Source organism: Vicugna pacos, chromosome 29, assembly GCF_048564905.1.
Source record: "Vicugna pacos chromosome 29, VicPac4, whole genome shotgun sequence".
Taxonomy (NCBI): domain Eukaryota; kingdom Metazoa; phylum Chordata; class Mammalia; order Artiodactyla; family Camelidae; genus Vicugna; species Vicugna pacos.
Genome location: NC_133015.1, coordinates 22,139,090 through 22,151,720, shown reverse-complemented (window position 1 = coordinate 22,151,720; position 12,631 = coordinate 22,139,090). Strand labels below are relative to the sequence as shown.

General features: G+C 45.3%; 1 protein-coding gene across 2 annotated transcripts in view; it reads left to right on the top strand.

Moving 5' to 3' along the window:
- The window catches only part of UBXN2B (UBX domain protein 2B), a 45,082-nt gene that overhangs the window by 28,874 nt on the left and 3,577 nt on the right, over window positions 1-12,631 (top strand). Inside the window, exons 12-16 of one of the 2 annotated variants that reach the window (XR_012065493.1) lie at window positions 284-417; window positions 841-1,145; window positions 4,427-4,624; window positions 7,122-7,240; window positions 11,182-11,362. The gene's annotated coding sequence lies outside the window, so the exon portion shown is untranslated. Of the gene's footprint in view, window positions 1-283; window positions 418-840; window positions 1,146-4,426; window positions 4,625-7,106; window positions 7,241-11,181; window positions 11,363-12,631 lie in introns of both variants that reach the window. The other variant, XR_012065494.1, reaches the window with a different exon arrangement.

The following is a 12,631-nucleotide window of genomic DNA, read 5'->3' as shown; positions in this document are numbered from 1 at the left end:
CATATGTCGTCATCTGGCAACAAACATCTAAGGCCACGAGCCCTGTTAATCTTTACAAAGATCAAGGTGTTGCTGATAGTAAAACTGAATCACGTGGTTCCCTCTGACGGGGTGACATTAGGACAGGCGTGTGTGGGAATCTGGTCACTTAACTGGCATCTCCACCAGAGGGCGTGTGGGCCCTGGGAAAGAGTCTCACCAGGAATACCCCCCCCCCTTAGCTGGTCAGCTGTTTATTTATTTACTGCGGTATAGCTGACTTACACTATTATGTTGGTTTCAGGTCGGCAACGTAGTGATTTGGTATTTTAATAAAACAAAGACAGGATGAAAGTCAGTTGTTAACATAAGAACCAGGAATTACCCAGACGTCACTGCCGTTCAGCACTGCTTTTTTTCTGACCTTTTGCAGGACAGGTAAGGAGTACTTGTCTAATATAATTAGTGTTTTTAGAAATGTAACCAAGATATTAAAAGTGTCAATGAATGAGGCCTTTGGGTTTTCAGTAGGATCTTCCCACAAAACATCACCCAGATGTCCATTACTTTGGCATCTTGCCCACTGAGCGTTCTCCCCGGAAAGCATTTAAAATGCCCCCCAAGGGTCTCACCTCTCTCAATGAGGCAATCTCCATTATCATGCACTGCCACAAAGTGACCCCTTAACTCTCGTTCGCGTGTGTTTCGTTTTGTTTGTTTTTTTACGCCATGTCACATCCCCTCCTGTTCTCTGTGGCTGAGTTCTAATTACTCAGATGTCAATTCTGAATTCTTATGTCTGCAGTCACCAGCTCTCACCATCATGAATCTTATTTCGATTGTTACCTTTCCCTCTTACAGAGATGTGCGTGCACCTTTACAGCCAGCGAGTGCACTGGCAGAGATGTGAGCGGCAGAACCGTACAACGAAGATGGAGAGAACTGGCATTAGAGGCAGACGTCCTGAATTCCCCATCGTGCCTCCCCCGCCAGCCAGCCCTGCGGGTACCAACGTCCTCATCTCCAGAAGCAGGAGATTAGAACGTGGTCCTTCAGTTCCGAATTCTGATGATTTTCTACAAAATTAAGCACTGACCAGCATAATGTGCCTACAGATGTTATGATGGAGGTAAGCACAGACAAATGATATAACTTGATGGAAACCAGTAAGTAAATACAGAGAAAACATGGCTTGGGCTGTTTCTGCTCTTCCTTTTAGGTTGCTTTTCTGGGACTGTCGACTGGTAAGGGACTTTCTATTAAAAACATTTTAGTCTACACGTATCTATGGAATAGCTGGTAAAGGATAGCATTACCTGATGGTTAACATTAAAGGCAGTGAACATTTTGCAGGCCAGTACAGTTCTCCTAGGCCCAATGTTTAATAGTCTTTTAAAAAAAATTATGTTAGCACTTAACTGCACAGACCTATTCAGCAAAAATTATGGTGACTTCATAGGACACTAGTCAGCCTTTTGAAAAATGTCTAGTACAATAATGACGTGAAAAAAAAAGTGTGATAAGGAAAAAGTCAAGTTAGATTTGCCATAGGGTTACAGTTTACTGAGGGGGAGAAAAAACTGCTTGCCATTTCTATTTCTAGCCCGAATCTTGTCCTTGAATATTCTTCCTGACTGAAAATAGCCAGAGCCCCTGGAAGAAATGGCTGACTCCAGCTTCGGAAAAGGGAAATAGACAACAAGCCCCAGTTATCCGGGGACTCACAGTGAAGATGCTCTCAAAGACCCGTGGGGTCATGTCAGAAAAACACAAAGGCCAGGCTGACATGGTTCCCACTGGCCTAATTGGGCCCCATTTGAGCCTTAAGATCATAGTTAACTGAAATCCACTGGGTCTGTGAGAATTCATGATTGAGTCACTGTCACCTCTTTGTCACCACTTGAGGCAGCCCTTAAGTTGGCTCCTTGCTTTGAAAATTTTATGCATTTATCCTGCCTTTCCAGGAAGACCTCTATTTCTAGCAACCAGTAGCCCAGTTGGTAAGTGAACGCTGTACTTTACAGAAGAATTCCAGCTAATAGTTGTCGATGGCGATGGAAATACAAAACCACCATTTTGTAGTCCCTCAGGAAATTACACACTCAGACAAGGACTGTGAATTGGTATTAAAATTACCAGATGATGGACAGATGGATGGGGACATGAATTTTGTGTGTGGTTTGCCAGAGTAACATCAAAATAGATTGCAGTCATCACAAGGGGGACATCTTTACAGTGGAGGAAGAGAAAAGAGGCTAAAGTTGTGCAATATGAAGAATCATGCCACCGTCACACTAACTCATTGGCCAAACATAGCGTCACCTGTCGTGGCGAAACAACCAGGTGCTACACGTGCCCCAGAGGACGGCCCCAGGGTGTGCACATCACCCATGATGTGTTCTCCGCTAAAACGTTTGACTTGAATCTGTCAAGCCTTCAGAGGTCACTTTCAGTTTACAGGAAACATGCAGAAGAATTAGTTAAAAGCTGCCACAATTCAGACGAATCCAGACAAAATGAGACAAATCCAGGTGATGCGACATTTTACAGGACAGATCAGTGTCATGAAAAGAAGAGACTCTTCCGGATTAAAGGAGGGGTAGAGGGTACCAGTAGACCAGTGCAGCTTGGACTACACCCTGATTTCGATTAGACCAGCTTCACATGATATTTTGAGGGAAACTTGTGAAATGTGGACTTGGTACATTGAAAGTTATGATTAATTTTGTGAAATTAGTTGTTTTTAGTGATTTAGGAAAAAAAATTTTTTTGCTGTGTCCTCAAGTCTTCCAAAACTGTGTATGTTCATTAATACAAAAATGTTGATGGTGGTGGAGGGTAGACATGAGACACGCCTGGGCTTGACCCCTGACTCAGCATTTACCGGCTGGTCAAGACGCTGAAAGAGTAACTCAGTTACCTCTGAGGCTTGACCTCCCTTTCATAGGCAGCGGGAATTACAGGAGCCAGTGCAGTTTGACAACTAAGTTCTGAGCTTTGCCCGTTCACCTCCTGGTGCTCGACCTGTTCTTCTTCTGTTCTGCATTTCTTTAAGTCTCTTCTTTGTTCCTCAATGTTTTAAGCTTCCCCTTGATTTCATTCTTATTTCCACTCATGATTCTTTTGTTCTGTCTGTGTACTGTGAGCGCTCGGGGTGAAATCACGCCTTGTCACCTCTGTGCCACTGAGGACTTCAGCTGCATAATTACCCACTTCTCTTAGGGCTTTTGTCACGAAAAAGTTCAACAGTCCCCACCACTTTGTCACTTTGTGACTCTTCGTTTGGGACATTAGCTTTTTTCTCATTGACTCTTCAAAATCCTGCCATGATAAGGTCATCTTCAACCCCCTCTTCCTAAACTAAATCCAGCGTCTTCATTGTGATCTGTAATGTTCCACTTTTACAGTTGCTGGTGACGAACGTCTGACCTCATCCGTATTAACTGACGTATAGCTGGCTTTCTCACTTTCCCAGTAATTCACTGAACTTGCTCATTTGATTGAAGCCTACTTGTCACTCTCCCCAACTTGTCCCTCATTTGCTCGTCATGGATTCTTTCTTATAGTTACATCATGTTTACTTTCCAGCTCCTATAATTTCTGTCAAGAGAACAGAAACATTCTATTTTCTGGAACAAATTCACCCAGAAAAATTGACTCTGCTGAAGAACCATTGTTGAAAGATACAGTGAAAATGATGATACAGCAAAGGTCCTTCATCCCTTTCAAATCTCCTACTTATTTCCTTAAGGATGTGAAAATACAGATCAATAAATAGTTAGAGTCACTAATACATGGTGAACCGAGCTTTTTAGACCATAAGTCAGCAGAAGTCCTCCCTGCCCCCAGGGTAAGAAAGTCTGCTTTTCAGCATTTCTTGGGGGGCCATGTCACCTGCATGCAGCCTGATGGGATGAACCTGGCCCTGGAGTCAAATGTCAGTTTAACCCCTGAGTGGCCCTGGAAAAGTGACTCAAAACTCTCATCTATAAAGTTAAATAGAAGCTAATATATTTCCCAGGGTGAGGAAGTTAAAAATTGTGTAAAGATACTTACATATTTGTTAATTAGCCCCTGCCCAAAGGGAGGGAGGGGAGAGAGAGAGAGAGATACCAGTAAACGAAGTACTTCTCCCCGAAGCAGCTGTGGCTTCCTTTCCCCCCAATTTCTAGAGGCGGTTGGTGCTAACTTCCATTCCGCGTCCCATGAAGTCGAAAGCCCCTTCCCAGCGATCCTCCACACTCACTTCCTTTTCGTGAACATCCTTACCCCCAGCTCCTTACTTCTGTCCAGCTGGTTGGGTTTATGAACAGTACCCGCCGCCCCTCTGTCCCACATTGACACGGTGTCCACCTGACACACTCTGGTTTCCCCACCCACCCAGCCTTCCCCCAAAAGCAGAGCTCGGCAAAAACGAAATCCCTCACTCAAGACCTTTCTTTGGCAGCTGATGCTGGTAAAAGGAGATTGCAGGGGAAGGAGAATGAAGTGTGACAGCAGTGTACAAACAACTTCAGTCGAACACTCAACGTTCTATTTTCAGAACTCCTTCCTCCGTCCTTCTCGCGGGTTCTCTTTGGCCACCTGCTCCGTGCCGCTTCCCCAGGCGTGGAGCACCACAGCAGCCCTGGGCTCCTGTTTGGAGGTGAGTACTCCCTGGGGCTCCAAGTTCTGGCTCTATTAAGTGGAGCCAATGACATCTTTTCTGTCTCTAATCCTAAACTCAGCCCCTCAGCCAAACCCATGGAGGCCTTCAGTAGAAAAAGGTGGGAGTTCATTCCATTGGATTTGCCTTCCTTAAAGGTTGTGAAGAGCGTGCTCCTCATGTGTGACATAATGGTTCGGGTTAGCACGAAAGTGTGGCTATAGTATCTAAGTAAATTTTTTTTTTAAATGCCATTTACCTAGAGTTCATAAACCTAAGAATAGAGAGCTATGTCAGTGTAAACTTAAGAAGTGGAGCACACAAAGGGTCAAGGCTACTTGCAAGGGCAGTTTGGTTTCAGTGTTTCCAAATAGCTGTAGTCCTTAAAAAAAAAAAAAAAGACCTTTATAAATACTGTTCAAGGTCTTCGCTTATCAGTAAATGGCCTTGATCTTGGCTTTTGGGTTCAGAGTGGAGCAGGCTCTGTATATAACCCCCTGGCTCCTGCTGACCTTGGAGGCTTTCCAGCCTGAATTCAGTGGCAGTGCTTGCTGCCTGGAAGCTTTCTAACACACACAGATGCGCCCTCCAGCTCTCCTGGGATTCCTTTGTCCTTAATAGATGTAATCCTGAGTTTAACTACCGCTTTGTGTCAACCTGTTATATAGGTTTTGAAAAGTGTGCCATTTCAAAGTGAATCAAAACAAAGAGGGGAAAATAATACTGAATCAGTGAACACATCTCAACAGAACCAACTTTGGGTCATCCTGCTTTATTTGAGATAGGTATTTTTCAAACACATCCAGAACCTAGCATGGGGTCAGCATAAGGTGAACCCCAGGTGAACTGGAGGCTGGCGCGGGGAGAAAGTTCTTGCTGTCTTTCTTTGCGCTTCAGTTCAGCCACCATCAAGAACAGCATCTCCCATGATTTCAGATGCTTGAACCATTCTTCCAGTTACGTTTTCAGAAATATAACATCATGGCAGTGGCCTCATTGGATTAGATGTTCAAAAGTGTTTATTTCTCATATGTCTGTCTTTCCCATGGGTTTCCTACAGAGGCAGCATGGCTTAGAGGAGAGAAAATGATTATAACCTGAATCCTAGTCTTTATTCCCCCACTTACCACCAGTGGGGTCTTAAACAAACCACTTGACTCCTACAAAATGTTACACAGCATAGTAAATGATCACGCTCTGACCATCTATTGATCTGAAGTCTCCTTGCCTTGCTCACTACCGTCTGTGACATAGGAATTATTCCTTTCAGTTGTCCAAAACCTTGTTTACATCTTAAGCGATCTGTGCTTTTTAAATAATTTGGAATTTGATGAAAAATAAAGTCACTCTGTTGGTAACTGTCCTGAGCTTACATGCATCTCCCAAAACTCTTCTGACACTTGATCATCATAATCACCAGCCCAGAGAACCCAGACAAAGGGCTCTCCACAGAGACGGTGGTCAGGATCAACGGGAGGACATGCACACGCTTCAGGGCAGAGTCCTTACAGCTCCTGCCCTGAGGATCCATCTTTGCTGAGGATAAGTCACTGTCATATTTCTTTTTTCCAAATTAGTGGTCTTACTGCCGTAATCCAAGCCCTGCCTCCGCGCATCCTCAGCCGGACACAGCACAGCAGAACCACTCTGTGGTCTCCTCCTCTACCCATCCCTGAGGGTGCAAGTCTGTGTCCTCGACTCCTGGTCCCATTTCCACCCCCGACCTCCCTCCCCACCTCTGCTTCTGCTGGGGACTCCTCCCTTCTTGCCTTAACTGTTCCATCAAACCCAGCAGATGTTCCTCAGATCTTTCTTTCCTCGGGAAGAAGCCCTACACTGTTGAATCAGTGGTTTTGGGGTTGAGATACAGCTTTGGGTTCCCCAACATCTTTAGCGTGTCAGTGCTGGTCCTTAGTGGCCCAGCCTGGCTGGAACTCCAGACATTCAGAAAGTAACAGCAGGTGCTGAGCTCAGGCCTGTCTCTGAGAGAAAAATACCCCCACCCTCAACCAACTGTCACTAAACACCTACCTTCCCTTCAAGCCAATAGCAGGAGGAGGTCTTTGCGTTGGGCCTGAGGGCTCCAGCTTGGACTTGGCCATGAGTTATTTAGCTTCGCTTAGTCTCAGTTTCCTCATCTGTAAAAAGGGAGAGCAACAGCACAGGCCTCCCAGGATGGCCCTGAGGGTTAGACGCGACAACCTTTGACCGTCTTCAGCACCACACCTAACACACGACAAGCATGCAGTAAGTTTACTGGTAGTCTTGTTACTGCTGTTAGTCTCGGCTCAAAATGTTCTGTGGAATCAGGCGCCTGAGATTTCAGTCTGATTTAAGAAATCTCTGAAAATCTGAACAGAATTCTTGTGTCACTTGCCATCACTAAATTTCATGAATTGCAGTAACTTCTAGGTGGTTTACATGTCCATTCTCCTGGACACATGGTTAGGGGATGGCATGAAGGGGCGTAACAGCTCTGCAGTTCTCACCCTGCGAGGACCTGAAGAACACATGTTTTGGGAGATGGACGCCCGTGCCTTATGTGTGACCCTCTCAAAGTTGGAGATTGGCCTCTGACTTCCCGTGCTCCTGGACTCGCCACCCGACAGGTGAATGGTGAGTGCTCGCCACGTTTTCTCCGGGGCAACTGCATGTTTCCAGGCCTGGCGGGGAGACACAGCTGCACCCTAAGGTCAACGGTGACTGGCAGAAGTATGTTTACTTTTACTTCAGTTTTGTTGGAATTCTGTAACCTTGGACTAAAATGGTCCCTTCTTGAATATATTTTTTATGACGAGCAAAGTCAAGAGGTGCCCTCCCCATCCCCTGTTTTCTCCAGGAATGGAGAAGAGGGCCCATCACAAACAGGTTGGAGCTTCTGCTCTTCCGATTCTGAGGGTTTCGACTTGCAGGACTTTTCACAGCGAGATGTTGGTCCCTCCGGCCCAGCACCGGCTTTCATCTGGGGCCCTCCCAGGCTCCGCTGTCCGTGATGTCGAACCACCTTGTTTTTCCTTCAGCACCATCTCTCTGTGTATCATGCACTTAACAAATGTATTGACTACTGTGTAAGCTAGTATAGAAAGTTTTCATTTTTATCCCTGGAACATTCTGGAACCAAGAGCATTAAGCACACCCTTGAAATAAGAGCTGCAACCTCTGTACGGCTTACTTGGTGCTCTGCCGTGTTTCGAGCACCATTTACTCCTCATAACAGCTCTAGGAGGCTGGTGCTTTGTTTCCCCCTTTTTAAAGGCAGGGAAAGTGAGGTGCAGAGAGATCAAGACCGTGACGCACGTAAGTAGACGAGCAGAGCAGTGAATGCAGGCGTTCTGGTGTCCACGTCCCGTGTGGGAGCTGAAGTTTCTTCAGTTGAGATATAGTTGATGTGCAATATTACATAGTTCCAGGTGTGCAACATAGTGAGTCACAATTTTTAAAGTTTATGCTCCGTTTATAGTTATTATAAAATGTTGGTGATGTTCCCTGTGTCGTGCAATGTATCCTCGTAGCTTATTTTATCATAGCAGTTTGTACCTCTTGATCCCCTGCCTCTGTCTTGCCCCTCCCCCTTTCCCTCTCCCCTCTGGTGACCACTGGTTTGTTCTCTGTATCTATGAGTCTGTTTCCCTTTTGTTATAGTCATTAGTTTGTTTTATTTTGTAGATATAGTATTTGCTTTCCTTTGTCTGACTTATTTCACTTAGCTTAATACCCTCCAAGTCCATCCATGTTGCTGCAAATGGCAAAATTTCATTCTTTTTTTATGACTAACATGCCACTGTGTGTGTATATATATGTATATAGAACTTCTTTATCCAGTCATCTGTTCATGGACACTTAGGTTGTTTCCGTATCTTGGCAATTGTAAATAATGCTGCTGTGAACATTGGGCTGCATGTATCTCTTCAAATTAGTGTTTTGGGGTTTTTTTCTGGATATATACCCGAGAGTAGAATTGCTGGGTCATATAGTAGTTCTGTTTTTAATTTTTTGAGGACCCTCCACAGTGTTTTCCGCAGTGGCTTCACCAATTCACATTCCCACCAGCAGTGCACGCAGGTCCCATTTACTCCACACCCTCGCCAGCATCTCTTAAGTGCTGAGAGGCCACTTAATCTGTCTGTTGTTGTTTTGTTTCTTCTCAGAATCCTTTGGCTTGCATCATTTTTAGTTTGCCGTCTAGTTTAGAGAGATTTCACTATTTAAAAATACTTTTCCCTGCTCTTGCATGAATGCAAAGCATTACTTAGATTGTGTGTGTGTGTTTTAATCACGCCATATTTGGGCAGCCTTGCCACTGCCCTTAACTGACTTTAGATTCAAAGGCTACCTGATGTACCAAAGATACAGTCATGGTTACATCATTTTACCAGAGGTAACCAAGGGGAATACTTCGGTTACAGGCAAACAACTGTTGACCTCAGGTCTCCTGCCAAAATTTCAAACACCATGAGGCAGCACTGGAGCAGATCCAGTGAGAGTTTGTAGTTTGGCCCTGCATGGAGACCAAAGGTTAGTTTGCAGGATTTATATGGCACATGAGGGTTGATGAAGGCAAAAGAGTTTTGATGAATAAAGCAAACAGCTTCCCCCAAGACAATCCTTGGTGTTTTGTAAATGATCACTCCAGTGGGAGCAGCAACCCCAAATCCTGCTGTTGAGCCTGGAGGCAAATGCTTTCTGCACTGCCGCTAAAACGGGAAGACATCCTCACTCACATGGGGCAGTGTCACCCATCACCCCTTCAGATCCTCTAACGTAGAATGGAGTCTGTTCCTCCTGCCAGTAGAGGCTACACTTTAAGTGCCCTCACCCCTGAAAGGCATCGTGTTATTGTAGAGCCACCCACAGGCATGTGCGGTGCTGCTCTCTGCTCCCTGTGTGTCTGAAATGGGCACTGGGAAGCCTGCCCTCCTTGGGGGCCGCACAGCCATTGGCCAGCCTCCTATTCAAGGCTTTGAAAATGGGATCGAAGTGCCCTTTGCGGAGCCCATGTGTGATGGTGTTGGCATTTAGGGCCCCGAAGGAAGAAGTGAAACCCACAGGGATGAGAATCGTGCTCCTAGTCAACCCTGCACGCTTGCGTGCACACACACGGAGGGGAGCTGGAGGCTGGCTCAGGAGCCCTGTCCCCCACCCTACCTGTGTGAAAGCTCCCAGCTTTCTCCACTCCAAGCGCTCCTCTGTGCACCATACCCTGTCCCCCGGCCCCCGGGCAGCACTACGGCCTCTCTGACTTTCTTCCTGCTTCCTCTCCTTCCCTGCTCGTCAGGGCTGAATTGTGTCCTCCCAAAATTCATCGGTTGAAGCCCAAACCCCAGTCCCTCAGAAGGTGACTCTAACCCTAACCCTAACCCCAGTCTTTCAGAATCTGACCCTGACCCTGTCGGGTTGTGACTGTATTTGGAAATAGACACTTAAAGAGGTAATTAAGGCTAAACAAGGTCAGAAGGCCCTATGCCTGTAGGACTGGTTCCTTAGAAGGAGAGGAAGAGCCCACAGGGATGGGTGGGCCCAGAGGACAGGCCGCATGAGGACACAAGGAGAGGACGGCCATCTGCAGGCCCAGGAGAGAGGCCGAGGTGAACCTTGCTCAGATGTCCAGCCTCCGGAACTGTCTAGGCAGAAGGAGTACCGTCTGCCTCCGGCCTTCCTTAGCTACAAAATAAGTGAGTGTCCACGACCTGGAGATGCTCTGACTCTGCAGCACCCCCTGCAAAATCGCCACCTTTGACATATCCAGACGAGCCATTCAGAACTGCCGTGCTCCATCTCCTGTTCCCTTTTTGAGACGTCTTTTCTCAAGGTAGATTAATACTGTTTCTTAGTTGATTGAAAGTATTCATATTTCAACAGCATTTCCCCCTCTTTTCTTTCGCATTGCAAAATTATTCGAAATCGAATGACTCTCGTGATGTTATGGATTAAATGAGTGTTTCTCTGGGAATTTACGCTTTTAACAGTTTCTTCAATAAAATATGTTCTGAGTTACAAATATTCTATATGCAGGTAAGTCTTTGGAACATACTACTGGTAAGTTGGGACTGCATAAACGTGGTTGAGTTGAAAGAAGTCATAAATCCTGACGCTGCTTCTTTGGCAGTAAGCTTTTACTATGAGATGAGCAGCTTGTCCTAATTGTATTAAGAACAGGAATCTAAGAGGTGGCTGGCCTTACTGCTTCACCCTCCAGCCTAGAAAACTCTACGAAGAGTGGATTTCCTCCCCGGCCTCAAGCAAAGGCCTGATTATGACCAAAACTTGGCCTGGACCCTCAGCAGGCTGGATGTCTCTGAAACTTCCCAGAATAACAAAATAGAGTATAAATGCAGGGTGTTCAGTAAATTAGGGGTCGAATAGGAGGACGAAATTCCTATCCTCTGCTCCACTTCCTACCTCTGACCCTGCAGAGTGTGCCCCCTCTGCCTCTGAGACCCTCGGACGGACCTTTGGTTTTAGCAGAGAGTAACCCGCCTTATCACGCAGCGTGGGCCTGAGCGCAGGCCAGCCATGTTCTCAATTCTGTGTGTAACTCTTTCCTAATATTTTAATAGAGGGAAGATCAATAGAAGCAGAAAGGTCTGTGCACAGAGCAGCCAAATAAAGCACTTGCGGCGTGTCGGCGCCTGGACTCAGAAACAGAGACCCAGAGTGCAGACCGCCCCCACGCAAATCGTTACTACCCGCCTCCACAGCCTTAGGACTTGCGTGGTCCTACTACGCACGGCACACCAGGTAGGAGCTGCGGGGAGAGTCGAACCGAACAAAACAGGACCACTCCCCTTGTGGGGCTGGAGTTCCCTGGACTCACTCCAAAAAAGTAATGAAGCAAATGTCCTTACAGCCAAATTTCTGAGAAGCGACTGCTGACTCTGCTGGGCGGGTTTCCATGCCCACACCCCTCCCCAGGTACCTTGGCCCTCGGGTCCAGGCTCGTTCCTCCCGGGGGCAGCCCTGGGCAGACAGGCTGTGTTAGTGGCAGCACAGAGCACTTTGAGGGGTGTTTCACCAGGGTCCCTGCCCCTGCCCCCAACCATGTTCTCACCTACACACCGTAAGAAAAACTCTGAATAAAAAATAAAAATAAAATAAAGATAAGATAAAATACCATGGGAACATTCAGATTGATAGCTATGTTACAGAAAAATAATCTGTACTTAATCCATATTTTAGGATTCATTTTTTAAGAAGATTGACATACAGTATTTAAAATGTTTCAGCTTACGTTGCAATTCTGTGGAGCACACAGTATTATTATTACAATTGAGTAATTACTGGTATTTTCAGAAGTTATGGCATACCAGGTGAATGCTTACTAACTTAATTGGTCAGCAGTTTGTATTTGTATTTCTAATGAAATTGTGCTTTTCAAAATAAACCAAGTAATTTATCTGTATTTAATTTGGGTGATTTCAAAAATAAATAGAAAAAAATTTTTAAACAGTTTCTATACATCCCTATTTTATATATATATTTATATATATATGTTTATATTTTATATATTTTATAATTTATATATATATATTTATACACACACACACATTTTTGAACTATAGAAACTGCTTGTTGGACAACAATGGTAAAGTGACAGTTGAGCATCATGTGAGTTTATTTTCCAGGCTCAGGCTTTGAGCTAATGAAAACCATGTTGAATCTGCCCAGTTTGGGGAAGGAAGAAACCAGATCTCGTCACAGCTCTGCTATCGCTGAATTATCAGTGCCCTTAGGGGTATCTGAGCCTCTAGGAACCTTTGTTGGTCTATAAACCTTTTTCAATAGAAGAGGGGATCTTGTAAATATGTAGTAATGTTGAAGTTTCTGAATATTTTTTATTTTTCGAATTTTTTTCAGGTGTAACTTTAGAGATAAGGAAATGGACTTTGCGGGACCTCTGGTTTGAGGGCAGGGTCCCTAATGTTAAATCTATTTGGTTTAATTTAGTGGCTACAATACTTGCTATACAAGTAGGGGGTTCTAGACCCAAGCCTGCCCTGTGACTTGCTG